General features: G+C 43.1%; 1 protein-coding gene across 3 annotated transcripts in view; it reads right to left on the reverse strand.

The window, feature by feature from the left end:
- LOC126334926 (glutamyl aminopeptidase-like) overlaps window positions 1–26,975 on the reverse strand; it is a 431,383-nt gene that overhangs the window by 244,231 nt on the left and 160,177 nt on the right. Inside the window, exon 1 of one of the 3 annotated variants that reach the window (XM_049997649.1) lies at window positions 25,797–25,897. The exons of 1 other annotated variant lie outside the window; for it this stretch is intronic. The gene's annotated coding sequence lies outside the window, so the exon portion shown is untranslated. Of the gene's footprint in view, window positions 1–25,796; window positions 25,898–26,975 lie in introns of those variants that run through there. One more of the 3 variants, XM_049997652.1, reaches the window with a different exon arrangement.

The following is a 26,975-nucleotide window of genomic DNA, read 5'->3' on the forward strand; positions in this document are numbered from 1 at the left end:
ATTTTTTCGGATGAATGCAGGTTCTGTTTACAGTATCATGATGGTCGCATCCGTGTTTGGTGACATGGCGGTGAACGTACATTGGAAGCGTGTATTCGTCATCGCCATACTGGTGAATCACCCGGCGTGATGGTATAGGGTGCCATTGGTTACATGTCTCGGTCACCTCTTGTTCACATTGACAGCACTTTCAACAGTGGACGTTACATTTCAGATGTGTTACCACCCGTGGCTTTACCCTTCATTCGATCCCTGCGAAACCCTACATTTCAGCAGGATAATGCACGACTGCATGTTGCAGGTCCTGTACGGGCCTTTCTGGATACAGAAAATGTTCGACTGCTGTCGCTGGCCAGCACATTCTCTAAATCTGTTACCGATTGAAAACGTCTGGTCTATGGTGGCCGAGCAACTGGCTCGTCACAATACGCCAGTCACTACTCTTGATGAACTGTGGTATCGTGTTGAAGCTGCATGGGCAGCTGTACCTGTACACGCCATCCAATCTCTGTTTGACGCAATGTCCAGTCGTACCAAGGCTGTTATTACGGTCAGAGGTGGTTGTTCTGGGTACTTATTTCTCAGGATCTATAATATATTCGTCCAATGAATACCCGTTTATCATTTGCATTTCCTCTTGATAGTTTCCACAATGAAACATTGTCTCAAAATATGGTAGACAACCGAAAGAGATTGTGGTCGTATGTAAAGTACACCAGTGGCAAAAACACTCAATACCGTCACTGCGCGATAGAGATGGAAATCTTACCGACGATGGTGCCACTCAAGCGGAGTTACTAAATACAGTTTTCCGCAATTCCTTCACGAAAGAAGACGAAGTAAATATTCCAGAATTCGAAACCAGAACAGCTATTAGCATGAGTTACATAAAAGTAGGTATCTTAGGTGTTGCGAAAAAACTCAAATCACTTAAGAACGGCAAGTATTACGGTCCCGATGGTATACCAATCAGGTTCCTTTCGGAGTATGCAGACTCAATAGCGCCTTTCTTAGCAATCATATACAACCGCTCGCTTGACGGAAGGTCTGTTCCTAAAGACTGGAAAGTAGCACAGGTCATACTAATATTCAAGAAAGGAAATAGGAGTAACCCTCTTAATTACAGACCCATATTACTGACCTCCATTTGCAGTAGGGCTGTGGAGAATATACTGTACTCGAACATTATAAATTACCTTGAAGAAAATGATTAATTGACACAAAACCAACACGGATTCAGAAAATATCGTTCTTGAGAAACACAGCTAGCTCTTTATTCCCATGAAATAATGAGTGCTGTCGACAAGGGATCTCAGATCGATTCCATATTCCTAGATTTCCAGAAGGCTTTTGATAGCGTTCCTCACAAAATCAAATTACGTGCATATGGAGTATCGTCTCAGTTATGTGACTGCATTCGTGATGTCCTCTCAGAGAGGTCACAGTTCGTAGTGACAGACGGTAAGTCATCGAGTAGAACGTTCCGCGAGGTAGTGTCGTAGGCCCTCTGCTGTTCCTGATTTACATAAATGATCTAGGTGATAATCTGAGCAGCCCCCTTAGATTGTTTGCAGATGACTCTGTATTTTCCGTCTAGTAAAATCATTAGACGATCAATTCCAATTACAAAATGACTTAGAGAGAATTTCTGTATGGAGCGAAAAGTGGCAATTGGCACTAAACGAAGAAAAATGCGAGTTGATCCACATGGGTACTAAAGGAAATCCGATAAATTTTGGATATTCGATAAATCGCACAAATCTAAGGGCTGTCAGTTCGACAAAATACCTAGGAATTACAATTACGAGCAGTTGAAAAGACCTCATAGATAATACTGTGGGGAAGGTGAAAGAAAGACTGCGCTTTGTCGGAAGAACGCTTAGAAGATGTGACAAACCCACTAAAGGGACAGCCTACATTACACTTATCCATCCTCTGCTGGAATAATGCTGCGCGGTATGAAATCCTTACCAGGTAGGATTGACGGAGGACATCGAAAAAGTGCAAAGAAGGGCAGCTCATTTCCTGTTATTGCGCAATAGGGGTGAGAGTGTCACTGATATGATACACGAGTTGGCGTGGCAGTCACTGAAACAAAGGCGGTTTGCTTTGCTGCGAGATCTATTTACTAAATTTCAATCGCCAACTTTCTCTTCCGAATGCGAAAATATTTTGTTGACACCCACCTACGTAGGGAGAAATGACCACCATAATAAAATGAGAGAAATCAGAGCTCGAACGGAAAGATTTAGGTGTTCCTTTTTCCCACGCGCCATTCGAGAGTGCAATGGTAGAGAAGTAGTATGAAAATGGTCCGAGGAACCCTCTGCCAGACACTTAAGTGTGAATTGCAGAGTAACAATGTAGATGTAGATGTAGGTAGTGTGCATGGCGGAAGGTAATTTATACGAATATTACTTTTCTTTCCTATTCCATCTGCATACTGACGAGGAGAACATAAGTGCCCTCACCCGATCGCCCAGGAACTTCGCTCTATGGAAGAGGAGTCAAAATAAGCGAACACGTGTGTCGTCTTATCCGTAGATACTGGACCGTTTCTGAAAAAACGGCGGTCAAAGTTTTCGAGATATTTTCAAGGTACTTTATGTGTGTTTTAGCGGGTGACATCATCAGACGAAATGGCGGCTCAGTTGTTAGCGTTGTGGCTTCTTAATTTTGCGCCCCGTGTTCGAAACCTGATTATTGTTTTCATTTATTTCATTTTTATTGTTTTCATTTATCTACCCATGCTTGTAGAAGGTTACTGCACGAATGTTTCTTATCAAATTAGGGGATGCATTAACTTTAAAATTACAACAGGATTTCATCTACGTCTACATCTACAGGGACACTCTGCAAATCACATTTAAGTGCCTGGCAGAGGGTTCATCGACCCACCTTCACAATAATTCTCTATTATTCCAATCTAGTACAGTGATCGGAGAAAACGAACACATATATCTTTCGGTGCAATTTCTTTTATGTTACTATGGTGATCGTTTCTCCCTATGTAGGTCGGCGTCAACAAAATATTGTCGCATTCGGAGGAGACAGTTGGTGATTGAAATTTCTTGAGAACATTCCGTCATAACAAAAAACGCCTTTACTTTAATGATGTCCACCCCAAATCCTGTACATTTCAGTGACACTCTCTTTCCTGTTTTACGATAATACAAAGCCTGCTCCCTTTCTTTGAACTTTCTCGACGTTCTCCGTCAATCCCATCTGGTAAGGATCCCAAACCGCGTAGGAGTATTCTAAAAGAGGACGGACAAGCGTAGTCTAGGCAGTCTCTTTAGTAGATCTGTCACATTTTCTGGGTGTTCTGCCAATAAAACGCAGTCTTTTGTTAGCCTTACGCACAACATTTACCATGTGTTCCTTCCAATTTAAATTGTTCGTAATTGTAATTGTTAGATATTTAGTTGAATTTACGGCCTTTTGATTTGACAGATTTACGGCCTTTATATTTGAGAGATTTATCGTGTAACCGAAGTTTAATGGATTCCTTTTCGCATTCATGTGGATGACCTCCCACTTTTCGTTACTGATGATCAATTGCCAATTTTTGGGCTATACAGATATCTCTTCTAAATAGTTTTCCAATTTGTTTTGATATTCTGATGACTTTACTAGTCGATAAACGACAGCGTCATCTGCAAACAACCTAAACGGCTGATCACATGGATGAGGAACAGCGAAGGTCCTGTAAAACTGCCTTGGAGAACGCCAGAAATCACTTCTACGTTTCGGCCCTCCTATAATTAGCCGTGTCAGAGGAAAGTACTTCACTGTTCAAATCAACATTCGGGTTGTGGAAAGCGTCACCTTTAGCATTGACTATTCCTAATGCCCAAATAGTTGTGTCAGTCTCGATTACAACATAATTTTTGAGCAGAGTTTCCAGAAATCATCTTCTTAACTTCGTACGCATAAGCATTGTGCTATCTGGACAGTGGCTCTCACTTTGGAACTGACGAGTGGCTCCTTCCGCTGATTTCATGACATTTTTCACAACAACGGCCCTAGTCTGTCATTACCTTACGTATACCTGTTCCTGATTTAGTTGTGGTTGTTCCATCGCTTTACCATTTCACAGTCACATACCAACAGTTGATTTGGGTAGCTTTAAAAAGGTTGAACTGTCCCAGATGGATTTATTACCAGTGTGACATCCAATGACCAGTCCATGTTCGAAGTCACTGAGCTCTCACGTACCACCCACTTCGCCGTTACTGCTTCTCTACTGACCACAATACTCCCTGTCTCCTTTTGCACTGGTGGGTCCGCCTCTAGTGACATCTAGTGGTCACATCCGCGTCACATAGCAGTGTGTGGATACTTAGTGTGCTACCGCAGAGAATGTTCAAGTCATTCACAACAGTGGGTTTGTCGCTTACATCTGGTCTCACAATACCTTCACGTCAAAAGTATGTTAAGGTTGCACCAAAAACGTTCAGTATCAAGCACCTGTACAGCAGATTTCACAAGAGAGGAAAGGTAGATCGCCTCCCCCTCCCGGATGATGAACTTCACTGTGACATTTACCCTTCTTTCCAACTATAACCTGGCGTTGTCCCCCCCCCCCCCCACTCCCGATGACCCCCTCTTTCCTCACCCCTCCTCCTTCCAGGGCGGATTTTCCTCCTTCGCTCCCTGAGTCCCTGCAACCCTCCTCGGCTGTTTCCCTCTCCTGTCCCTTCCCTTCCCTTCCCTTCCCTTCACAGAACTCCTTCGGCACGGCCCCCAACTCATCCCCCTTTCTCTCCCCTCCTCCTCGCCTCCTTCCCCTTCTTTCCATTCCTCTTGTCGCTCTCCCCCCCCCCTCCCATTATTCGGTATCAGTGTGCTACGTTAGTGTTGTGTTTCGGTGTCGTTCTACAGCGGCCTCTAGTGATGTGGGTTTTAACTGTGTGATCGACCTGTTTATAGTCCATGATAGTTCCTTGCTATGCCGTCCATCAGGTGGCTGTTTTACTCATTCTAAGGACTTTTATGCTCCGGCCGTACTTAGCCTGGTGCCTTTTAATGTAGTGTGTGGTTTTTTGTGTGAAACATGCGTTTTTAGATTTTTTTCTCCGATTTACAGTCACCGCTTTGTATGTCTTATTTGCTTCTGTTCCGCCTTTTTTTGTTTCTATATTCCGCCATGTGATCTTTACATTGTTTCTAAATATCTTCAAGTCTATTTATGTCTCTTGGCTGAAGACCAGCGCTTATGTTACTGCCAGCCCGCTCCTGATGGGGAAGGGAAATTACAATAAAGGAAAAAAATGTTTGCGATGGCGATTTGGCCCTTCTGTTCTCTCTTTTGGTCGTCCTCACTCGGCATTCTGGAAATGTTCAAATATTCATTCGTTCAGCACTCGTACTTTTTACGAATTGTTACCAGACGGTAATCGAAAAAGTGTCACTTCCTGTCAGTGGTTTATGTTAGTTGTAACAGCAGGTGAGGAAGAACATTACTGTTTTTGACCTGATGAGGAACAGTTCCAGTTTGATGTATCTGTAAACGCACAGAACACACGTCTGTGGATTACGAAACACATTTGCTCTCAATAAGTACAAAAAGTGGAAGTTAGGTGTGTGTCGTTACGTAGCCGAATCCTCATCACATTCTTTCATGACACAGTGAACACTGGACGCTACATACAGGGGATGCAACTGTGCCTAAAGATCAGCTACGGTGGTTTCGGCTGGAATGCTGTGGCTCATACAGCCAACAACACCAAGACCTTCTTGAATCAATGGCTCCATGAAGAAGTGATTTCGAAGTACCTGTGGTCTTGTCGGTCTCTCGATATATTCCCATCTGACTTCATCTGGTGGAGATATGTTAATGATACTGTTTATTATTTTCTTTTTTTCAGAAATGACTGTCACGCATTTCCTGAACACCAGAAAGAAATTGAATAATGTGCTGTTGCGATTCATCAATAAACTTGTTACCTGTTACGCAAAGTACTGTTTTTCATATAACTCATACTTACTTCAGCACCTCAGTGCCAGTAGCAGTGAGTTTTCTTTATTCAAATCTGTGAAATGTGAAGATATTTGGAGTCAACTGACAGTAGAAGACTTTCACATACGGAAGGCAACACACACAACTAAAAAGCGCGCGCGCGCCCACACACATACACACACATACACACACACACACACACACGCACACACAGACACACACAGACAGATAGAGAGAGAGGGAGAGAGAGAAAGAGAGGGAGAGAGAGAGAGAGAGAGAGAGAGAGAGAGAGAGAGAGAGAGAGAAGTAAACAAAATTCAAATTCGTCGCTTAACTCACTTGAAAACAAATGAACGCTGAGTGGGAGGTACACAATAACAACGTTTGGACTATGTTTCGAAAAGAGTGTGTTACAAACAAAATTTTGCAAAACATATGTAGTATTTGTGTGTGGCTCTCAATAAGTCATGAGAACGCGAAACAAAAAGGACCTGGAAAACCAAAACGTAAGAAATGACAAATATATGCTCGAAATGTCTTGACACAACAAACATCAAGTGATGCGTTAACTTGCCAACGAAATTCTCATTGACGTCTTATGGTTGCAGATGATAAGCTATCAGTACATGATAGTGCACAAATTGTCCAGCATAACAGTGTAATGTAAAGTTACGTCCACGACAAAAATAAACAAACATTGGCTTATAGCATAATTTTTGTAGATTAGTTACCAACGAAAATATATTCACATTTCACAGATTTGAATAAAGAAAAGCCATTGATGATGGCACGGAAGTTTGTAACATGTTTGGATCATATGCCTTTTGAAAAAAAGGCGGAACTTGAATCCAATAATTTTAACTTCAAACAAGACAAACGCAAGATCGGAAAATCCAAATCATGAATAACCTCAATACACATTATAAAACGTGTTTAAAAACGTACAACGTCCTAACTAAAGGTCGCACGGCGCTGCTGCTTGTTGTTACTGTTCGAAGGGCACAATATTTCGGCACTCAGTACTATCGCCATCACTAGATTGATTATTTTGTTATAAAATACCTCTGGAGAAATTGAAGATACATACAAGATCGTATTCAATTTGCGTGTCGCGAGACGGAAGCCACTTGCAAGTATTTTTGTAGTCTAGTCATTTTCTCATAAGTTCTATTACATTTTGAACATCCTGTATGAGCAGCCGTTGTGCATATTAAAATGTCATACAAAGCCTTACACTTTGTATTGAAATTCTGTATGCAACGCGCGATGGGACAGCACACGCAATAAGTGCCACGCACTCCAAGGGCCTCTTTCCCGTAGTACCTAGTAGTATCGGTGTAATATGTCACAAAGCTGCCAGGCAGTTTCGTGGTTCTCGGAGACCCCGTAACAAACTGACATTAGAGTGCATCGTACGCAAAAAGCCTAGGAAGCAAAATATGACATGCTGCCAGGCCAAAAAGTGTAAAGAGTTCGACGACGAACATTAACTAGTACAGCGATATCCATCAAACGCGATGCATAAAACCACAGACATGCGTTAACTAACAACATGTAGTTTTGCGGTGGTCTGTTTCAAGAAATCTTGATTTATTTCGCAAACGCGAATTGGAGCAAGAACATAAAAATTCATGATCCTGATTATCTGTTGAAACAATTGTCGGTGTCGTAACATATTTGTGAATTACAGGGTTGTCCTCAATCAGGGACACTTTGTGTATATTTCTTTGCTTTGAAATGCTCTTTACCTTCATTTTTCCCTTCCAGATATATTCACAGTTTCATTCGTTTAAGTCAATGTTCATCGGTGACTGAAAAGATGTACATACAGAGAGAATGAGTCCTTGAAGGGAAATTGTCATGTGTGTCGTAATTAACGGCGCGATCTTCTACGCCGTTCCTAGCTCTCCGAAGAGCTGCGCTAAGATTTCTGTGAATCACTGACATCACGTGTTAGCCCGATGCTTACTTCAGTCTTACTGCGTTTCTTTGATACTAGCGCAGCTACACACAGTGTATACGTCCACCATAACACCCACTGGACCTTACGCAAATCTTGTACTACCATGGTTTAAAGTGTAAGAACAAGAACGAAGATTATGGTTTACTGTCACTGACAAGGCTATGACACGCGTAAAGCTATAAGATAAGATAATGTATCTTCCCATAATCTCTATGAGAACCGTGTCCATAAAGCAATCTCTGTACCTAGACGCAACTGTGGCCTAGGATGAAATAAGACATGCCCTAACGAAATGCTACTACTACTTTGCTAGTGATATCGGCCCAAGTTCTCGAACTGGTTTAATGTGATAGAGTTAAAAAAAAAAAAAAGCCGACTCACATTCGGAGATATGTTATTTCAGTGCGTCGAACTCTTAAGAACAAATGACAAGTAGAATTGTGCAATATAAGTAATTTTAACATGACGCCTGTCAAAAGCCGCTGGAAGAGGAAAAACGTACCACAGCAGCACTCAACAGCGGGGACGCATTTTATAGTGAGCGTGACTGGCAAACCAAGATGCAGTAAAATACGGTATGAAGATACTTCATGCACGACACTTATAGACTGCGAATAATAAGGTAAAAGCTGTTATCGTTTCTGGATGCGGAGAGTATTGTTTCTCAGTTCCAGTGCTGAACGTTAACGTTGCATTGTGGCAGTTGTTTGAAAAAAAAATCTTTCCAACTGATAAGTTATCGTTTGAGACCAAATACATTTTACGTATCTAAAAAAAAGTGGGTAATAGATACAAACTACTGAAGAACCGTACTTGAAGTATAATACCGAGGTACTTAACATCGTTTTCGGAATTTCTGTTGTTGCCTGAAGGTAATCAGAAAACATTCAAGAGTCGAGTTCTCTTTTCATCCGGCGACGATGTAAATCTTACGAGACAAACTTGCGACGGTATTAACGAATACCGGCACGATTTGTGTGGTGTCACCGTCAGACACCACACTTGTTAGGTGGTAGCCTTTAAATCGGCCGCAGTCCGTTAGTATACGTCGGACCCTCGTGTCGCCACTATCAGTGATTGCAGACCGAGCGCCGCTACACGGCAGGTCTAGTCAAGAGAGATTCCCTAGCACCCGCCCCAATTGTACAACCGACTTTGCTAGCGATGGTTCACTGTCTACATACGCTCTCATTTGCAGAGACGACAGTTTAGCATAGACTTCAGCTACATCATTTGCTACGACCTAGCAAGGCGCCATATTCAGTAATTTGAATTCTGAACACACAATATTGTGAATCATGTACCGTCAAGTGCAGCGTTCATCATTAATGGATTATAGTTAAGTATCAAACTAATTACGTACGCTTTCTGAATTCTAATTCCTTGTCAAGCTCCAGACCTCACGTCAGTATAGTTCTTCCCTCCTCACGCCAGCCTGCCTGAGCTAAAACGCGTGCATTTCGGCCTCCTCTAGTAACACGTGTTGGCTCTTCTGCCGACACAACAATTTGAATATTTACAAATTAGTATGAAAATTTACGCGTGTACTTCCCATACTGCCGAAACAAAATAAAACAAAAACAACGGTGATAACGAGTAGTCAAAAGGTGAATACATACGTCCATTAAAGGGGATCAAGACTCCTTGTATTGCTAGGGCGCTATTTATCGATTCATATTAACACGCGGTTGTGTTTTGACGTAGAACTGTGCCATTTCTTTGAGACAAGTTTAATCAGAAGCGATCAGTTCAGTGACAGAGGGCGAGCAATTTCCTACAAATTTATTATTGTGGAAGTTCAAGGTTAAAAAATAATCTCACGCTAATACAAATACTATTCTGGCAATTAATATTGCAACAAACATAAACTAAGTGGTGCGAAGCGTACTTCATGCTTCGATATGTAAATAATGAGTATTTCAGCGCCATCACACGAAGTAAATAGGAATAATGCCATCTACATCCATACACATTAGAAAATTGTATTTCAGCTAGACTTGGTACATATGTCACTTACTGTCTCCAAACAATCGCTGTGTGATTGAGAACCACCTACCTATCATAGGGGTGGGGGTGAACAGGTAATGTAGCTCACAACGCTAGAATACACATACTTTATTCACAAAGTATTTGAGAATGAGAGCACATATTGATTTGCAACAAACTCTACACGTAAATTGAAACCTATACGAAGCTTCTTCTCGCTGACACTCCACAAAATGATCAAAGGAAAGAAGTTTATAGCTTACTATATTTTCGCTGTTCTTGCAATAAACTGCAGCATCTGGCATGGCGTTTTAATTTATTACTTTATTACGTTCGTAACATATTTCGCAGACAGTATCCATACATGCCGCTGAATGTACCTAGAAAAACATATCATTAGGTGACCGATTGTTGAGGAGATATGACATCATAAACACTGAGATGCATGAGAAATGCCGCAACATGCATAACGTTTTCATTTATTACGTCTTTGCTACTACCTCCGGTCACAACGCATTTCTCAGGCACTGTGTACTGTGTGTACTGAACCGGGGACCTAGAAGCGATGGAGAGGCTTCGTCCCGCCGTAGCTCTCACAACAGGCCACAGCAGTCCACCCACCCCACCGCCGCCCCACACCGAAGCCAGGGTTATTGTGCGGTTCGGCCCCCAGTGGACCCCCACCCCCGGGAACGTCTCATACCAGACGAGTGTAACCCCAAGTGTTTGCGTGGTAGAGTAATTATGGTGTACGCGTACGTGGAGACAGTGTTTGTACAGCAATCGCCGACATAGTGTGACTGAGGAGGAATAGCGGGAACCAGCTCGCATTCGCCGAGCCAGATGGAAAACCGCCTTGAAAACCATCCACAGGCTGGCCGGCACACCGGATCTCGACACAAATCCGCCCGGCGGATTCGTGCTGGGGACCGGCACGCCTTCCCGCTCAGGAAGGAGCGCGTTAGATCGCGCGGCCAGCATATACCACTGAATGTAATTGCAAAATTTTATCATTGTACGATACACAGTTCAAGAGAAACGTCGTTATAAACATTCAGCTCCGTGAAAATGAAATTGCAAGGCGAAATTCGCGAGAGACAGAGGTGAAGAATATGTGAAATATCTTAAATACAGGGTTTTTGGAAAACCCCGTTACAAACTTTTAGAACTTGTAGAGGGAAGTGAGTACATGAGTTTTGAACAGGAAGTCGTGTCGGGAAACGTCAAGCAACGACGATGCAGAGCGTCAAAATTATAGTCGCCGGCGCCTGTAAATGAATGTACACTACTGGCCATTAAAATTGCTACACCACAAAGATGACGTGCTGCAGACGCGAAATTTAACCGACAGGAAGAAGATGCTGTGATATGCAAATTATTAGCTTTTCAGAGCATTCACACAGGGTTGGCGGCAGTGGCGACACCTACAACGTGCTGACATGAGGAAAGGTTCCAACCGATTTCTCATACACAAACAGCACTTGACCGGCGTTGCCTGGTGAAACGTTGTTGTGATGCCTCGTGTAAGGAGGAAGAATGCGTACCATCACGTTTCCGACTTTGATAAATGTCTGATTGTAGCCTGTGGCGATCGCGGTTTATCGTATCGCGACATTGCTACTCGAGTTGGTCGAGATCCAAAGACTGTTAGCAGAATATGGAATCGGTGGGTTCAGGAGGGCAATACGGAACGCCGTGTTAGATCCCAAAGGCTTCGTATCACTAGCACTCGAGATGACAGGCATCTTATCCGCATGGCTGTAACGGATCGTACAGCAACGTCTCGATCCCTGAGTCAACATATGGGGACGTTTGCAAGACATCAACCACCTGCACGAACAGTTCGACGACGCTCGCAGCAGCATGGACTATCAGCTCGGAGACCATGGCTGCGGTTACCCTTGACGTTGCATCACAGACAGGAGCGCCTGCGATGGTGTACTCGACGACGAATCAGGGTGCACGAATGGCAAAACGCCATTTTTTCGGATGAATCCAGGTTCTGTTTACAGCATCATGATGGTCACATCCGTGTTTGGCGACATCGCGGTGAACGCACACTGGAAGCGTGTATTCGTCATCGCCATACTGGCGTATCAGCCGGCGTGATGGTATGGCATTCCTTTGATTACACGTCTCGGTCACCTCTTGTTCGCATTGAGGGCACTTTGAACAGTGGACGTTACATTTCAGATGTGTTACGACCCGTGGCTCTACCCTTCATTCGATCCCTGCGAAACCCTACATTTCAGCAGGATAATGCACGACTGCATGTTGCAGGTCCTGTACGGGCCTTTCTGGATACAGAAAATGTTCGACTGCTGTCCCTGGCCAGCACATTCTCCAGCTCTGTTACCGATTGAAAACGTCTGGTCAATGGTGGCCGAGCAACTGGCTCGTCACAATACGCCAGTCACTACTCTTGATGAACTGTGGTATCGTGTTGAAGCTGCATGGGCAACTGTACCTGTACACGCCATCCAAGCTCTGTTTGACTCAATGCCCAGGCGTATCAAGGCCGTTATTACGGCCAGAGGTGGTTGTTCTGCGTACTGATTTTTTAGGATCTACGCACCCAAATTGCATGAAAATGTGATCACATGTCAGTTCTAGTATAATATATTTGTGCAATGAATACCCGTTTATCATCTTCATTTCTTCTTGATGTGGCAGTTTTAATGGTCAGTAGTGTATATACAGGGTGATTCTGTGATGATGTTACATATTTTCTAGTATGGGGAGAAGGATAAATGTATCAATTTGAGGCAAGAGTTCTGCACCGGAAACGAACCAGTCGAAAGTTATAAGCGAAAATTATTCTTATACCTGTGACAGTGGAATAAATGTACTGGTACTGTTGGTGCTAAGATTGTAGGGTAGGCAGCTTTCAGAGGTGGTAGTGTGGACCGAAACAATAAAAAATGTCGATTAAACTTGGGCTCTAAAATGCATACCCTAAGAGCTATGAGCTTTTGGCAGAGGAGAGTTTCACCGTAGAGAATATGAAAAAGTGCTCATAGCTCCTCAGGTATGCATTTTAGAGCTCATGTTTACTGCACATTGTTTCTTTCTTGTTTTAGTCCATACTACCACCTCTGAAATTTGCCTACCCTACAGTCTTAGCAACAACAGTACCAGTACACGTATTCCACTGTCGGAGGTGTCAGAAAAATTTTCGTTTATAACTTTCGATTCGTTCGTTTCCGGTGACTCTTGCCTCAAACTGATACATTTATCCTTCTCTATCGTCCTAGAATGTTTGTAACATCATCACGGAGTCACCCTGCATATTCATATATTTACTGATGCTGGCGCCCATAGCTCTGGCGCTTTGTAGCGTCGTTGTATGACGTTTCTCGACACGAGTTCCTATTTAAAATATTATGAACTCACTCCCCTCTACAAGTTCTAGAAGTTTGAAACGGGAATTTCCAAATACCCTGTACATGTGACATGTGTTTGACATATGCGTACACACCCAAGGTCATGGGTAAAGTGCTCGTCCTAAATCCTTGAATCGAATTTATCCAAAGTTGGGACACATATTAATTAACATCTGGAAGGACATACTGTGAGAGTAAGAACCACCAGCTCCTATTGGGGTGGGGTTGATAAAGCTGTGAGAGAAGGGGGGAGGGGGGGGGGAGGAGATGCACAGAAAGAGGTCAGGAGGGCGTCGACAGAGAGTGGGGGGATGGGGGGTGGAGGAGTTGGACAGAGAGGGGAGATGGGGTGGAAGGAAGAGATGGACAGAAAGGGGGAATGGAGGAGATGAACTAATAGAAGACTGGAATAAACACATACCTGGGCAATGTCTGGTACTCAGTTCTGTATGTAAAAAAGGAGAACACATTGCGTTTGCCATTCAAAAATAGCAGTTGAAATTGGTTGTTTGCGAGGGTGTTATGCCTCTTGTAAGAGCGTATAACGTCTATCGCCACATTCGGAATTCAACAACGGCAGGATTGTGTCCAATGAGGCTGCGGTATATCGTTTCGCGAGATTGCCGTTCTTGCTGGTCGGGTTCCCACGACTGTCATGCGAAAATCGAATAAATGAGGTCAGGAGGTCACACTCAGTACCGTGTAAAGGGTGGGGCAAATAAAAGTGACCAGAGAACAAAGTTCCAGGGTAGAAAGAAACGCAGCAGAGAAAAGTAAACGCAGTACTGACGTGGCGATACCAGATGTTGAAAGTGGCCACCATTCATCTCTTGGCATTTATGGGCCCTTGTCAGCAAGTTGCTGAAATGTAGTCTACCTGGCATTGAGGTACGACGATCTCAATTCAGAATGATAAATTGTCTCACGGCACTTTGATTTGAACTTGCCGATTTATGCAATAAAGCAGCCGCGGCAAGCGCTGCACGTGGGCTTCCAGAGAACGACACTGCTTAGTCGTCAGTGGATCACGTGTTTTACAGTACAGACTTTTCGTCAGTGACTTCACCAAGGTATTCATTAGTACTTCGAGCTTTCTGTGACAAAGGTAAGCAACAATTTCTGTATTTCTGTGATGTTGCAAGCATTTACTTCACGATTATTCGCCTACAATAACATAAGAGAAATTTATACTGTTCTTTGCGTATGAACATTCAAGATAGCTGTACACCAGACCGTAAAATATTTCTTTGTCAAATCGCTGACTGACATCGCCTTATTTGCAAAAGAAGTGTGGCCGGTTTTTCAATTCTCTGTTTATTTACGTTTTATTTTGCGGCTTTACGTGTTCACAGTGAGAGATTTGGGGCGTGCGGTACGAGCAAGTCAGCACGCCTCTGGTATAAACGGTAATTTGGAGAGCAGGCGCTACATTTCTGACGTGTTAAAGCCGGCGACTGTGGTCTGTTTTGCAGCTTTCCGTGACGTTATCTTTCAAACAAGATCTCATGTTCCCCATGCTGTCTTGACCTACCTCGCTAGAGGGGTGCTTGACCGTTGTGTTGCCCAGCAGGTTTCCAGATCTCTCACCCCTTGGAAATTTCTGGTCAGCGTTTGCCGAGTGGTTGGCGCGCCATCATGCCATCCCCTACGACTGAGTGGCACGCAGTGATGTATTTTCCATCCAAGTCTAGTTCGTAGTGATACCTAGCCAGGTTAGAGAGACTGTTACTGCAGAAATGGCAGCTCTTTGCGCTATTTTTCACACCCTGTACACTCACAAATCACCTAAAAATTTAATCATGCATTGTTTCCGCAATTTTGTGAACGCACAATCAGTAAAATTCCTTATTTGCTAAGCTTCAAAAATGGTTCAAATGGCACTGAGCACTATGGGACTTAACATCTGAGGCCATCAGTCCCCTAGAACTTAGAACTACTTAAACCTAACTAACCTAAGGACATTACACACATCTATGCCCGAGGCAGGATTCGAATCTGCGACCGTAGCAGCAACGCAGTTCCAAACTGAAGCGCCTAGAATGCTAGGCTTCCTGACGTTGCAATTCTAGTGGCCAGCAGCGCACATTCTTACACTGAAGTTCTTCACATAGCAAGAATACAATGAAAGAAATACGCTGTCAAAATATTAGCTGCTAAGGCGTGCTGCAGATATTTTGAAAAAGAATGTTAAAGTTACAAGCCCACATAACAGCTTTTCAAGAGCGCAGAACGATAGTTTGGGGCCTAGAGCTGGCTGTATGGAGTGTTTTTAACATCTTGGAAGGCGAATGGTGACTTGTAAGTGGCCATAAAAACGTGCCGGTTCCTATCTTGTTAGAAACCGGCGTAATACCGACTCCTAAATCATTTTCTTGAAAGAAAAAATTCCTTTCCCTGAGAGCTAAGGTGTAGGGGGACTTGCCACCAAAAATAGGCGTCTTTGCAGCGGTTTGTGCAGCTCTCCCTGCCTAGCGCCCGAATCGGAGAAAAAGCTGTCGTGACAAGAGGAAGTTCAAAGTACGCACACGCGAATTTTAGGCATTTAAACAATACCAAAATATCTGAAATCATTAATCTTTTGAATAACTTGCGGTTCATATCGCCAGGTAAACGGTTGCAGTTGCAATTGTCACACAAGTGACCAGCAGAGGAAAGAAAATTTAGACGCAAAGTGATGTTACAGTACAGACGACTTCCACCAGTCGAGAGGACTTTCGTTCCTTGACTGTAGCACAGTTCTTACGATAATTTTTGAATAATTTATATTTTGCTGACAATGAAACAGGTCCTTGTTTATTCCTTGTAATATCTGCTGGATGACAAAAACATTTTCCTTACATCAGGTGCACCTGATAACCGAAAAAAATTGCAAGCAAGAGTATCACTCGCGCACTGATAGTTCCCCACAAACTTAATTGTGTATAAACCATTCATTCACTCCGGGACTCGAGAATATAGATCATTTTTGTTTCTTATCGACATTGATATTGGCACGATATCGATCCCAGGGATTCCAAGATTTTCGAGAATGTTTTAATTTCAATAGCATAAATGTGAGATGAAGCCCACACCTACTACAGTAGTACAAGTTTATATGCCAACTAGCTATGCAGGTGACGAAGAAACTGAGGAAATGTATGATGAAATAAAATAAATCATTCAGATAGTGAAGGGAGACGAAAAGTTAAAAATTAATGGGTGATTGGAATTCAGTAGTAGGAAAAGGGAGAGAAGGAAACGTAGTTGGTGAATATGAATTGGGGGAAAGAAATGAAAGAGGAAGCCGCCTGGCAGAATTTTGCGCAGAGCAGAACTTAATCATAGCTAACACTTGGTTCAAGAACCATAAAAAAAGGTTGTATACATGGAAGAAGTCTGGAGATACTGAAAGATTTCAGATAGATTATGTAATGGTAAGACAGAGATTTAGGAACCAGGTTTTAAATTGTAAGACATTTCCATGGGACTCTGACCACAATCTATTGGTTATTATGAACTGTATATTATAACCGAATAAACTACAAAAAGGTGAGAATTTAAGGAGATGGGACGTGGATAAACTGACTAAACCATAAGTTGTACAGACTATCAACGAGAGCATAAGGGAACAATTGACTGGAATGAGGGGAAGAAATACAGTAGAAGAGAATGGGTAGCTTTGAGGGATGAAATAGTGAAGGCATCAGAGTAACAAGTAGGTAAAAAGACGAGGGCTAGTAGAAACCCTTGGTTTTTACTTCCGGAAATGTTTGCTTGGTTTCTCGCCTACATCAGGAAACCCCGTCTGCTAGCACGTTTTTAGTTTCTTTCTTCATTAGACACTGATACTTGTAGTCTGGTTTTTCGCTGCTTTGTTAGTAGCGTGAGAAGTCTTGTTCCTTTTTCGTCCGGCTTCTCAGTGACCCACTTAAACATCAAAAATGGACAAGAGAGAGAGAGAGAGTCCCCTAACAAGGCAGGAAGTTTGCACAAGGTGGTGGAAACGACGTCAGGCGCAGACTTGTACAAGTTAAGGAAGTTTTTCTTCGGCAGAAGACCTCCACTGCTTCCAGACGGTGACGTGAAATTAAGGAAGACGTTTCTGAAACTGAATGGATTACAACAACGCAATGAAATGTTATTTTGAATCGTGAGAGCAACTGGAGACTAAATGAGCTAAGATAGCCGATTTTGCTCTTGTGTTGTATTCTTTCAACTAATTGTTCTCGATATTCTACTGACTGGTGGGCATAATACTCCAGATGTCTATGTAGTGGGGTGGTCTTTAGTTTCTTTCTTCATTAGATACTGATACTTGTAGTAGGGAACCGTTTCCTGCATCTTTTTTTAAACAACATGCAATACACTGGTGAGCAAAACTTAAGGACAATAGTAACTTTCGCATGGTGTGTGACTGCCAAGTTCCATAGGACGACGAAATACGGATCATACATGGTAAGAACCGTTACAGTATACATGAAATAACTGAAAGAAACACACAGTGTGGCGAACAGAAATGACACTTCTGTTCAAAGGCAATAATCACACTGACGTCACTGCGATTCATAATGGTCCCCTGGATATTACAAAAGATGGGACATAGCACTTAATAGTGTGTGTGATCACCAGGCACGGCGACGTGCTCCATGCTGACCACACGGTTCATAAGGAGCTCTTGTGGTAGGCCAAATGGTTCAAATGGCTCTGAGCACTAAGGGACTTAGGTCATCAGTCCCCTAGAACTGAGAACTACTTAAACCTAACTGACCTACGGACATCACACACATCCATGCCCGAGGTAGGATTCGAACCTGCGACTGTTGCGGTCGCGCGGTTCCAAACTGAAGCGCCTAGAACCTTCGGCCACTCCGGCCGGCTCTTGTGGTAGGCCGTTCCATTCCTCCCCCAGCGCTTTTGACGAACTGCTGCGTGGTCGTTCCTGCTGATGGACGTGTTCCAATATATCTCTCCAACGCATCCCTTGCGTGCTCGATGCCATCCATAGCCGGCCGTTGTGGCCCAGCGGTTCTAGGCGCTTCAGTCTGGAACCGCGCAACCGCTACGGTCGCAGGTTCGAATCCTGCCTCGGGCATGGATGTGTGTGATGTCCTTAGGTTAACTAAGTTTAGGTAGTTCTAAGATCTAGGGGTTGATGACCTCAGATATTAAGTCCCATAGCGCTCAGAGCCATTTGAACCATTACTTGCCATCCACGCACACGGGGAAAAAGTACAGTGTCGCAATAACGTTGACCGTTTCTGGACTTCGGTACGTCTCCGCAACATGAAACCTCCCCACGCCGTAACACCTGGACTACAAAGTACAGTGGCTCACAATGTTCCCACCTCTCACAATACTAGCGTCCGAACATAATAGCTATGATGGTCCACGTGTTCTCACCATAACGTGCCGATGGACTAGAAGGTTTTGACCAGGAGATGTGGGCTTCCATTTCCGTGATAATGTTATCGTCATACCCACTATGGCGTAACAGTGTATGCAAAATACTAATTTAGGCGCGACGAAATGATATTGCGGTAAACGGCATATACCGTCTGTGAGAATCTGACGTTTCGTGCTACGAACGCATCTCTGTATCTTACCGAACCAAAATTTTTTTAGATTCTTTGTGACGGAAATGGAGAGACCGGACGTGTGAGAGGAGGAGAGAGATGGTATTGGTGTGAGACGCCATTACGGTATATAGTAAATGTTCAAATAGTTTTTTTGCACAAAGTAAAATCCAATAACTAACATCAAGTATTCAAGGTATGTACCGGGTGATCAAAAAGTCAGTATAAATTCGAAAACTGAATAAATCACGGAATAATGTAGATAGCGAGGGACAAATTGACACACATGCTTGGAATGACATGAGGTTTTATTATAACCAAAAAAATACAAAAGTTCAAAAAATGTCGGACAGATGGCGCTTCATCTGATCAGAATAGCAATAATTAGCATAACAAAGTAAGACAAAGCAAAGATGATATTCTTTACTGGAAATGCTCAATATGTCCACCATCATTCCCCAACAATAGCTGTAGTCGAGGAATAATGTTGCGAACAGCACTATAAAGCACGTCCGGAGTTATGGTGACGCATTTGCGTCGGATGTTGTCTTTCAGCATCCCTTGAAATGTCGGTCGATCACGATACACTTGCGACTTCAGGTAACCCCAAAGCCAAGAATCACACGGACTGAGGTCTGGGGACCTGGGAGGCCAAGCATGACGGAAATGGCGGCTGAGCACACGATCATCACCAAACGACGCGCGCGAGACATCTTCCACGCGTCTACCAATATGGGGTGGAACGCCATCCTACATAAACATCGTACGTTCCAGCAGGTGTTCATCAGCCAAGCTGGGGATGATGCGATTCTGTAACATATCGGCATACCTATCACCCGTCACGGTAACTGTCCAGCGCCATCTGTCGGACATTTTGTGAACGTTGTTTTTTTCGGTTACAATAAAACCCCATGTCATTCCAAGCATGTGTGTCAATTTTTACCTCCCTATCTACATTATTCCGTGGTTTATTAAGTTTTCAAATTTATACTGACTTTTTCATCACCCGGTATATCACCATCTCGAAATTAGTTAATTATCACTGTACAGATGTTACGAGACGTAGATCGCTCGGAGGTGAAGTTTGGAACGACAGTGCGAATCTGCATTTCCCATGTTCGTAATTCGTCGAGAGATTATCTCCGAATTAGTAAACTTCGACTTGCTAAATTGTTGGACCTGTTATCCAGACTCATCAAACATCATAGCACACAGTTGTGCCGAATGATCTGCGTAGCAAGTAAAGATTTTAGAGATTTCAGGTGCAGCAGATAACGACGAGGAATTTCCGCGAGATCGCCGCTGCGGAATACATCTCTTGCTCTAGAGTGGTATTTGAAACGAATTATTTATATTTTCCAGGTTTTCAGGAGAATAAAGATAAAAGGAAATAAGGAACTTTGCTAAACCATCTAAAACCAATAACTGAACCAATAATTAAAATAGAAGCACACATAAAAAATATTTATTTATAATAATAAATAATATTTTAAATTAAATAACCAACTAATAATAGTATATTAAACAACGAAAGTAAAATAATTGACTAGTCATGTTGGTTGGCATCATGAGGTCCGTACTTCTGTAGTACGCACCATGTAATACCTCTCCGATTTTAACGTCAGGCAATGATTTGGAGTTTTTGTGTTGTGACTGTGTAAAAGCTACACTTTCTCACACAGTTCGCTTTAGATTTTCCTTTCAAAGAACTACGGCCCATGCTCAGCGAAACACAGCGACGAAGCAAGGAGCGCTTCGCATGGAAATTAAGCACACACTTGTAATAATACCTTTTGTTTTGTGATAATCATTACGAAAGTATTGTTGCAGAAACTGTTTTCTAACGTTGCTTCTCTGAATTATTCCTTATTTTAATCTAAAACTTTTTTAAGTAAGAGGAACGAAATTTGCACCCATATCAAGAGTGACAGTATTTCTTATCTCGCTCTTCAAAAGGATGTTGAAAGTTAAGTAGACATATGAAATTCGAAATCGGCCGGTGTAAGGAAAGAACGTGGTAAGAAGGCTACGCAGAATTCTTAAGAGAAAAAACCCCTCGAAGACCATCCAGCAGTAACGTAATTTTGGAATGATCAGCGGAAGGAAAAGTCGTAAGTGCAGTGTCATCCATCGAAAGTGGGCAAATTACTTCCAGCTTCATTAGTCCAGTTTTGATTGACGCTAATGACGTAACCGGACGAGGAATCCACGAACACTGCTGGTTGCATGGAATCTGTTTTCAGAATGGAAGTAACATAAGCTGCCTTTTGTTATAATCATTCTCTACAAATTTATCATATGGAGAGACAACATATTCGCCTAGCCGCTGTCTGAGATAACGTTAATCTACTGCACTATCGATTTCGGTCAAGGCGATAAGTTTCAAGTCGATGTTATTCTTTATGTGGTTAGCACACCTCAGCCTGTGGCGTGACAAAATTATGTCTTTCCATATATGCAAGGCTACTATGGCGTAGACCAAAGCGAAAAAAACATGTTATGCATATGTCACGCCTCGTCATATGTCTCTCACGCACTGCGTCTGTGTAGGCATCATCATCGTCATCATTTAAGACTGATTATGCCTTTCAGCGTTCAGTCTGGAGCATAGCCCCCTTATAAAATTCCTCCATGATCCCCTATTCAGTGCTAACATTGGTACCTCTTCTGATGTTAAACCTATTACTTCAAAATCTTTCTTAACCGAATCCAAGTACCTTCTCTTGGTCTACCCCGACTCCTCCTACCCTCTACTGCTGAACCCATGAGTCTCTTGGGTAACCCTGCTTCTCCCACGCGTGTAACATGACCCCACCATCTAAGCCTGTTCATCCTGACTTTCGTTTTGGAGATGGTAATCTTCATACCATAGTCCTTACATTTCTGATCTAGCTCTGAAATATTACTTTGCAAACTTTCAATCGAATCTGCCATCACAACTAAGTCATCCGCATATGCAAGACTGCTTATTTTGTGTTCACATATCTTGATCTCACCCAGCCAGTCTATTGTTTTCAACATATGATCCATAAATAATATGAACAACAGTGGAGACAGGTTGCAGCCTTGTCTTCCCCCTGAAACTACTCTGAACCATGAACTCAATTTACCGTTAACTCTAACTGCTGCCTGACTATCCATGTAAAGACCTTTAATTGCTTGCAAAAGTTTGCCTCCTATTCCATAATCTCGTAGAACAGACAATAACTTCCTCCTAGGAACCCGGTCATATGCCTTTTCTAGATCTATAAAGCATAGATACAATTCCCTGTTCCACTCATAACACTTCTCCATTATTTGCCGTAAGCTAAAGATCTGGTCCTGACAACCTCTAAGAGGCCTAAACCCACACTGATTTTCATCCAATTGGTCCTCAACTAATACTCGCACTTTCCTTTCAACAATACCTGAGAAGATTTTACCCACAACGCTGATTACAGAGATACCTCTGTAGTTGTTACAATCTTTTCTGTTTCCATGTTTAAAGATTGGTGCGATTACTGCTTTTGTCCAGTCTGATGGAACCTGTCCCGACTCACAGGCCATTTCAATTATCCTGTGTAGCCATTTAAGATCTGACGTTCCACTGTATTTGATGAGTTCCGACTTAATTTCATCCACCCCAGCTGTTTTATTGCACTGCAATCTACTGACCATTTTCTCCACTTCCTCAAATGTGATCCTATTTCCATCATCATTCCTATCTCATTCTACCTCGAAATCTGAAACATTGCTGATCGTATTTTCACCTACATTGAGCAACTCCTCAAAATATTACCTCCATCTGCCCAAGGCATCCACAGGATTCACCTGCAGTTTTCCTGACCTGTCCAAAATACTTGTCATTTACTTCTTACCTCCCTTTCGAAGACTGCTACTTTTTTAAATTATTAATTTCAATCAGTTCACTATATGGTTGCAGGAAGTTCTGTAAAACTCAATGGAATATGTATTTGTAGGAGGCTGTCACATTATTTGTGTTAGCGTAGCAGCAGTCGAGACCCATTCGCGCAGTTCGCATCGTGTTTCCACTCTTGTACGCTTCAGCCTCAACTCACCCCTCCTGAATAAAAAGCCATAATACTGTCTCTGGGAGGCGTCACTGGCTGGTGGTAGAACTATCACAATCAGTCCACCGATTTGGGGAAGTGCAGTTGAGCCACAACGCGTTGTTTGTCGAAATAATCGTCCCCAACTTGTCCAAAATGGTTCAAATGACTCTGAGCACTATGGGACTTAACATCTGAGGTCATCAGACCCCTAGACTTAGAACTACGTAAACCTAACAAACCTAAGGACATCACACACATCCATGTCCGAAGCAGGATTCGAACCTGCGACCGTAGCAGCAGCGCGGTTCCGGACTGAAGCGCCCAGAACCGCTCGGCCACAGCGGCCGGCCTACTTGTTCAACTCAGCTACGATGTGACAGACTCACTCTGAATGTAAATTCCCGGCTCAGCAGATCCTTTGTAGCTCGCAGTCTTCCGTCAGCAGTTCTGTATCTGCTTTCAAGGCGCTGGAATCTCTACGCTTCCGGTAACACCCTGCAACCGTTAACGCCTTCCTATCTCTCGAACTTTCTGTTTCAATGGCTCTTTGGATTGTTTAGCCGCTTTCTCTTGGCATCCCTGGTTTGTATTTTGAGCTGGCTGTCAGACAGTGGAATCTTATGCTACGATAAATGCTTTTTTTACGTTATATTTGAGATTGCTTGTCGGGCTCCAAGTATAAGTTACCATCTACAGTAAATACTGTCCTTTTGATTCCGATGTTCGCCAGACCTGTGTTCGTAGAATAGTGACTGGTGAAAGAGGATTTAAGGCTTAATCACAATGGACGTCAGCGGAACGTCATCGTCAAATGACGGTGTGTTCACATTACACAGGGCGTAAATATCACTGTTGACAACGTACCACTGTGGTATAGAGGAAGTCGGGACGAGCAATGTGACAGAGGAGAGCTGCGGTTTTATCCAGTCGGGAAATTACCTGAAACTGGCGTGCAAAAACCATCTAAGCTACAGCACATGCGCTTCAATCGAGATTTTCAATATGCTCTTCACTTTTCGTGCGAACTAATAGTCCTACAGAATAGAATCTAAATTTAATGTAGTTTAATTTTGTACTGGTTTACGTTTTCGCTAGAGACTGCGTTTCTCGAGTTATTCAAGAGAAACGTAGAAAAGTGACCTTCAAGTGCATCGCCTCCCCCCCCCCCCCTCCCACAACACACGCACACTGCACCGGTCAGAACTTTTAATATGTTGTTCATGATACTGCTTACCTCGAAAAATAATATCGGCTGTTACTTTCCCCTTGCTTTCAGCCGTTAGCAGTACCAGCGCTGCAAGACCATGCTGCCAGATCAGTCCATCACCCAAACTTTCAACCCTGCAGCTACTGAAAAGGCTACTGCCCCTCTGCAGGAACCACGGGTTAATCTAACTTCTCCAAACATACCCTTCCGTTGCTTTTCATGAACCAATTGTAAAATTCAAGGCCTTGGAGGATGCTTTGGTACAGAAACAATACTTCTTTTCGTTAACTGTGGCTAAGCGCCCGACGATAAAGCCATAAAAGGCCTCGAAATCAATAACAAATAAAGCGAACAAATAACAAATAAAGCGAACAAATAACAAATAAAGCGAACAAACACAACTGAGTGGCAAATTAGTAACAAAACAGCCCTTGTGCTCCAAAACGAAACGGAACAATAAATCCAGTCTATTGTACTTTCAATAGCTTATTTACTTCGTTAAGGCACATGTCGAGAAACAGGTACATCTTCAGCGCTTCTTTTGGTTACCATTTCATTTTTGATGTCGGCACCACAGTAATTTGTATCTGCGAATTTTTGGTGATTTCTGTTGCATGTGACACAGCAGTAAAGTAGTTCCCACGTGTTATTCCCACTCGTTTATATAGGTACATAGCTACCAAAGACGCCATAATATAAATGTACGATGACATGTAGAATATGCTATTGAAAGGATAACAGATGGATTTTATTACTAAGTTTTCCATATCTTAATGGCAGTTACGCCGCGATCAATATTTATTTTTGGATAATCTCGTCGAATTAAGCGAAACGCCGATGACTAAGAAAATGAGATCCTGACTGCGAGTGGAGAACTGTCTAGAAATAACAGAGGAGAGATCCAGACCCATTTATTGGCGGTGCGATGGATGCATTATGTTTACATGGAGTTCCCCAAAACCAGATTTCATAAACCGATTTTACAGTAACGTTTCTGCTTTGTCATGCAAACAAAATAGATTCTGGAAATCTGTTACTAGCTGCCAGTTTTACACTTCCACAATTGATTTCGCTCTCATGTAAACGCACAAACGTTTTTGAAACGAGCTTGGTATGTCAGGTTACTATTCAGCAATTATGGACGGAGTGACTTATCGTGATGTGAAGGAGAAGCAGAAACATTTGATTGAGTAAGAAACTGTCTACTTCTAATTTTTAAATGAAGAGAAACAGCAATTGTGTTGACTAAATCAGAAATTGGAACAGCTGTTTCCCAGCGTCACATTTGCAAATCCACTTCAGACTTCAACATGTAAACGCGACAGCGAATAACGGCTTCCGCAATTCGGTTTTCATCTTCCGGAAGATGTGTCGCTTGTAAACGTAGTGGGGGGGCCCATGTGTTGATGCCGAAAGCGGCGGGCAGAGCCACGGTACGTATCGATTGTCGTGCGGCCGACAGGGAGATACTATCGACCGGTCTACGCTTGCAAGTACGTCGACCTTGCACTGCGACGGCGCGCGAATATAGCTCGCCAGTTGTCACGTGGTGGCGGCAGTGAATGGGTAGAAGCGGAGGGCGCCGGCTGTGGCGCGTGGAGGGGGAACTGGCTGCGGGTCAGTCGCTGTGCGCGTGGGCTGTGGTACTGGGCAAGACACGCACACAGGAAAGAGCGACGGCGCGTCCTTACCTTGAGTGACGAAGAAGGCCACACTACAGTTCACAGTACACTCAGTTCAGGCCGACTGACCGCGGCGCTACTGGCTGCACTCTACGCGCTTCACGCACAGCGCGGGAGGGGCGGAGTGGGGGAAGGGAGATAGGCGCACAGCAGGTGGTGGGGGGAATCAGGGAGGTGAGCGGCTCAGCTGCTCTGATGGATCGACGAGGCAGAACACGTGTTGCTGGTGCGCGGAAGTTCGCTGCGCCGCGGAATGGCCAAATTCTGCGTGGTCACTTTCGTACAGGCAGATTAATTGCGGACCCTCGCATATGCAGAGTGAACAAACTCGATACTGTTCCACTTCGTTTTCTGGAGTGACTGCCTTGTAATTACTTACGTTACTAAAGATAGATTCACACTGGACGTCAACAGAATGGTGTGCGAGGTAACGGCCAGACAACGGTGAGTTCTCACTTGACGGAATGTCAACACAACAACGTCACTTGGCTTAGTCCAGTGAGCGACTGGTGAAAGTGGGGTTATGAGGAACCATCCGTAATATGGGTTGAGACGGACAAGTCCTTTTTACGGTCGTGTCAGGCGTACCCTACTACTGCTTGGGGGCTTTACGATGGTGTAGGGAATGCACAACTAAGGCCCGTTCCAAGTTGCAGACGTAAGCGCGAACAATAAGTATAAGGAGGAAGAAGATAATATACCATAAAAATTAAATAGACATACCAGTTACGCTATTTTTCTCTCTCTGCTCTGCGTTTTTCTTCGTAGAAACAACAGATATTTTGTCTAGAACAACAGTAGAGTCGAATGACAATAACTTCTTTGATCAGTGGGAAAATTTCACGAAATTCATTAAAAAAAATTACTCCACCCATTACAAAGCTTTTGGCACATAAAAGGTGTAGACTACATCTATTTCATGTCGGAGCGTAATGTCATTCAGAATTACTGAAACTGGCGTAATATTACTTTGTTCCAGGCCACAAAGCCAAAAATATCATAAAGGCCTAATGGAGAATGGAGTGTAAGCCGACAAAACTAAAAAGATGGTGTTGTTGCGTACTTTAAAATATCTTGTCAAGACGAGATGGTTTGGAAGAACAATACGTTCTTGATAATGCGGGTTCTAATGAAAAATATAAATATTTAACTGTGGATTACTGTTATTTCTTTAACAGCCCGATTGAA

Source organism: Schistocerca gregaria, chromosome 2 (genome assembly GCF_023897955.1).
Source record: "Schistocerca gregaria isolate iqSchGreg1 chromosome 2, iqSchGreg1.2, whole genome shotgun sequence".
Classification (NCBI taxonomy): domain Eukaryota; kingdom Metazoa; phylum Arthropoda; class Insecta; order Orthoptera; family Acrididae; genus Schistocerca; species Schistocerca gregaria.